The sequence below is a fragment of the Tupaia chinensis genome, unplaced genomic scaffold, assembly GCF_000334495.1.
Source record: "Tupaia chinensis unplaced genomic scaffold, TupChi_1.0 Scaffold000252_1, whole genome shotgun sequence".
Lineage (NCBI taxonomy): Eukaryota > Metazoa > Chordata > Mammalia > Scandentia > Tupaiidae > Tupaia > Tupaia belangeri.
Window position 1 is genome coordinate 117689 of NW_006159732.1, and position 4825 is coordinate 122513.

Below are 4825 nucleotides of genomic sequence, written 5' to 3' on the forward strand. Positions count from 1 at the left end.
ATTAAGGGAAAAGCAATTTCAACTGAGAATTCTGTACCCAGCAAGATTATCGTTTATTTGGGAAGAAAAGACGTGAACATTCCCAGATAAACAAAACAAAAGAATTTACCAGCACCAGACCAGATCTCCAAGAAGTTCTTAAGGGAGTGCTATGTCAGTAAAATTAAATGCAGACACACAGAAATAAGAGTTCAGAAGCTAAGAAATTGGGCAACTTAATTGTAGGGACAAAGTCCGGAGTTGAGTATTATATCCCAGAGTTCAATCTGGAAGATCGAACCTCAACAGAAACAGAAGAAAATTAAGTACATGAGACTGAACTGATGAAACAGCATTCTATGACTTGACTAAAATATTGCTGCTTTTCTTCTAAGCTTTGTTGTCCGGTTTTAAGGATTTTTGTCCTGTCTTGAGCTGTCAATGGATTCATGTACCTACTATTTGAACAGAATACTAACCTGTTTCTAGGCTTTACGTTTCAAGGAAATATCCTTACCAGTTCAAAACTGCTTTTCTTGAAACCATCAGCTGAACTCGCTATTGTAAGTAGTTAGATTACTTATGATATTGTGTGATCAACGAAATGTTGGGGGAAAAGGAATTGAAGACATCTGGAGAGATAGTGTAATAAGAGAGTGTAATAGGGCAGAGGGTCAGACATGGGGTAAAAAACATATATACACGAAAGTAGAAATGGAATATTATGGATGATAACATGCATGATTAAGCCACTATCCAGTTTATTCTAGATGGGAAACCACATTTTGTATGTTGTGTTGATGCTCAGGGAATGAATGTAAATTAATAAAAAAGTTTTCAGAAGCAAAAAAGAAAAGAAAAAAAAATAAAAGATCAGCAGGTGATGGGAGGTGACTGAAGGTGACCTGAAGCCAGATCCCAGAAGACTGTATGTCAAGCTGAGTTTGGATCTTCGCTCAGGGCGGTGGGAGTCACTGACGTTATCACAGTGGAAGATGTGCAGTGATGAGACTGCTGAACAACAAGGCTCCCGGGCCACCTGTGGAGAAGCAATAGGAGGGAGTTTTAGGGGCAGGAAACCACTGTCAGTTCAGTCCAGGTGAAAGCACTCCTGAGACTGCCGGTGAGATCAAGCAACACTGCAAGGATTGCTGACACCCTTATCGTCAAAACAAAGGGGCACTGTCTTGATCTCAATGAATACTGGTAGGAAAGAGGGCAAGTCAGTCAGGAAAGGGCAAGCAGCTGAGAAAGAATGTTCTATCTGGCCCAGCAGGTGGCACAGGGGTTAAGACACTGGACTCCCACATGGTTGACCGGGGTTTGAGTCCCAGACATGGTAGCTTGAAACTCACACTGGGCAAGAGCGTGTGCATGCCCAAAATCCCAAGAGGAGGATGGAGGAGAAGAGATTATAGTGTGGCCATCTTCCCTGGGGGACAATTTCTCAACTTCTGTTTCTGTCTCTCTCTTGAGTGCATGTATCCCATAGCAAAAAATCTCTCCAAAAAAAAAAAGAAAGAAAGAAAAAAGAGAATGTTCTGTCAAACTGTTACCCTGTGGGCAATTGATCAATCTTTTGGAGATCTCTGGAGAAGTCTAGAACACAAGCATCTTGGAGTTATTTCTTGAGGGGCAAGGGAGTTGGGGTATATATGTATCGACTCACATCACTCACTATTTCAGGATCGCTCCTGGGAGCATTAATGCCCTGGCCACCCTAACATGCCCCCTACCCAAGAGGAGGCTCTGCAGCCAGAAAAAGCCCTCAGGTACTGTCTTGGGTACTGAAACTGGAAGTCACCAGGTAGCTACGTAGGGAAACGGTGAGTACTGCAAGATGGGACAAGGCACGGATAGTGTCTGCCTACATGTACTTTACATGCAAATAGAGTGAGTTAGCAGGTTCGTTCATCCTGTGAGTGAACCGGATAGGAGATTTCTGAGAGACGGGGCCAGCCGCTGAAATGGCTTGCTCTGTGGCCATATGAAGGCAGGGAAGGGATGTGAAGCCCAATAATGTGGTGCTGTTGATTTTGTTTAATATGTTAAGGTCAAATGATCAGATGCAGACCAATGTGAAATTAGTATATCTTCATGGTGAATTGAACTTTATATCAGCTTGGAAAACACGTCAGGGGTGTGTGTATGCATGCCCAAAATCCCGAAAGGAGATTGGAGGAGAAGGGATTGCGGTATGACCATCCCCCCAGGAGGGGCAAGGTACTTTCTTGCTTTCCTTCTCTGTCTCTCTCCAGTGAGTGCATGCACCCCATAGCAAAATTATATTTAAAAAAAAGAAAAAAGAAAAGAAATCCTTCTAATTAATGTGGGTCTTCTGGTAATTAATTCTTTACATTTTACTTTATTCTTATTTTTCTTAAAATATAATTATTTTACCTTCACGCTTGTTTATTTATTTATTTATTTATTTATTTGTTTCTTCCATGAAAGAGAGAGACAGGTACCCACTACTGGGTCTTCAAGTCGTGACCCACCCCAGCCTTGGTTAGTCTGTGTAGCAGGTGCACACATACACACATGTGCCTGGTGTGTTCAGGAAGACCATGGGACACGAGCCTGGCACCTTCCCGCCTGGCTTCCGCATCACAGAGTGTTGCGTTACTGCTGCGCTGCCATGGCTGGCTCTCACCTTCGCTCTCAAGTAATTTTCTCTAGTTATTGAAAATAACTATAGGTTGTCTATTATTTTTCTTTCAGCTCTTGTGACATATTGGTTTATAGTAAGAAATGTATAATAAGACATATAAATTGATCATAAGAAATGTATTACAATAAGAAATGTACAGAAAGAAAAAAAAAAGGTTTTGGCCATAGGATGCATGTGCTCACTGGGAGAGAGAGACAGAGAAAGTGAGAAATCACCCCCTGAGGGAATGGCCATGTCACAATCCCTTCTCCTCCATTCTCTTCCTAGAGGATTTTGGGCACACACACATGCACATGCATGCACATGTGCACTTGGTGTGAGTTTCACCAGGTCTGGGATTCAAACCATAGTCGGCCATGTGGGACTCCAGTGTCTTAACCACTATACCACCCGCTGGCCCTAAGAAATGTGTGTTCTTTCCAGTTGCCTTACCCAGTTTCTAAAGTCCTTGCAATCTCTTAAGTGATACTGTCTTTTTGTATGCTAGTGAGTTGGCTGGTGGGTGGGGGCTCCCGAACAGCTTCCGGAACCTTGGCTGGGGAAGCCCACCAGCAATGAGAGGACTGGAACTTTCAGCCCCACCTGAATGCCACCTCTGAGGAAGGAAAAAAGACTGGAGGTTGAACTGATCGCCAATGATGCAATCAACCATGCGCACATAATGAAACCTCCATAGAAACCCCAAAAGACTAGGTTCGGAGAGCTTCCAGGTTGCCGAGCACACAGAGGTTCCTGGAGGGCATGCCCCTGACGTGCAGAAGCTCTGCATCCCTCCCCTCGTGGCTCGCCTGTGCGTGTCTTCATTCTGACTGTTCACCTGTAGCCTTTAAAATACTAACAGTGCTTCCCAGTTGTGGTGGTGCAGAGAGTAGTGTGCCGGACTACAACGCTCAAAGCCACATCGCGATCATGGTTGGAACCCCCTGAAACACGCCAGGCACACACGTGAGTGCTGGAGGACAGAAGAAAGGGGACTGTGGCATGACCAGACCCTATTGAGGGTGTTCCGTGCTCTCTCCCATGCCCACGCATGAGCTGTGTCATGAATAAAGGGGAAAAACTTACATAAATAAATATTTGCAGTAGTAAGTAAAGCGCTACCCTGAATTCCGTGGGCCTCTCTACCGAGTTCATTAAACCTGAAGAGAGGGGTCATGGGAACTAAAAATTTATCACCAGCTGGTCAGAAATACAAGTCATAATCTAGGACTTGCAATTGTCTTATAAGGTGGGGGACAGTGTGGGCTCTGTGGGGTCAGTATCAAAATTGAGTTAAATTGTAAGACATCCAGCTGGTGTGCATTGGAGAGTTGGTTCTTGGTGGTGAGAAATCCCCACACGCCTGTGAGAAGTGTTCTGTACAGAGAAAGCCCCGTTTTCCCTGTCTCTCGCAGCCCTCTAAGGACTTCCATTGTTTTCCAGCTTCCATTGTTGCCACTGAGAAATCAGCTCAGGGCCAGCATCAGTTTGAAGCACTCTGGGCATGCGTGAAAGTCTCTAGGATCCAAAGGGCTGGAGAACTGAGGGATGGTAATCATGGCATGGCCAATCTGTGGTGGGTGCTCATCTCTCTCTCTCTCCCTCTCTCCCTTCCTCCCTCTCACATGGCACACACGCACTCTATCATGTGTAAAGGAAGAGGGTCAGCAGATGGCATAAAGGTTAAGGTGGATCCCACATGGCCAGTTGAGTGGGTCAAATCTCAGGCCCAGTTTCTTGAAAAACACAGCAGGTATGGATATGTGCTTGCCCAAAATGCCAAGAGGAGAATGGAGAAGAAGGGATTGCAGCATGACCATCCCGCCAGAGGGTGATTTCTCACTTTCCCCCGCCCCTCTCTCCAGCAAGTGCACATGCCCTATAACAAAAACTAAGAAAGAAAGAAATTAGCTAGAGGGGCCAGATGGTGGCACAGCAGTGATGCCAAGCTCTTCAAGGCTGACACCCAGGAAAAGACTCGGGTTCACTCTTGGAGACCTCCCGAACATTCTGGTCATGGGCCCAAGATCCAGGGCTGGCTGACACTGGAGTGGATTGTGGTGTCGAGTCCTTGTCGGGGTGCCTGGCTCTCTGTATCTCTCTTTCTTTTGCTCACTCACGGAAGAAAAAAGAAATTAGAAACCAGCTAGACCCAGCCACAGTGCTATAAGCCGGAGGGCACCACCGTGCGATGGC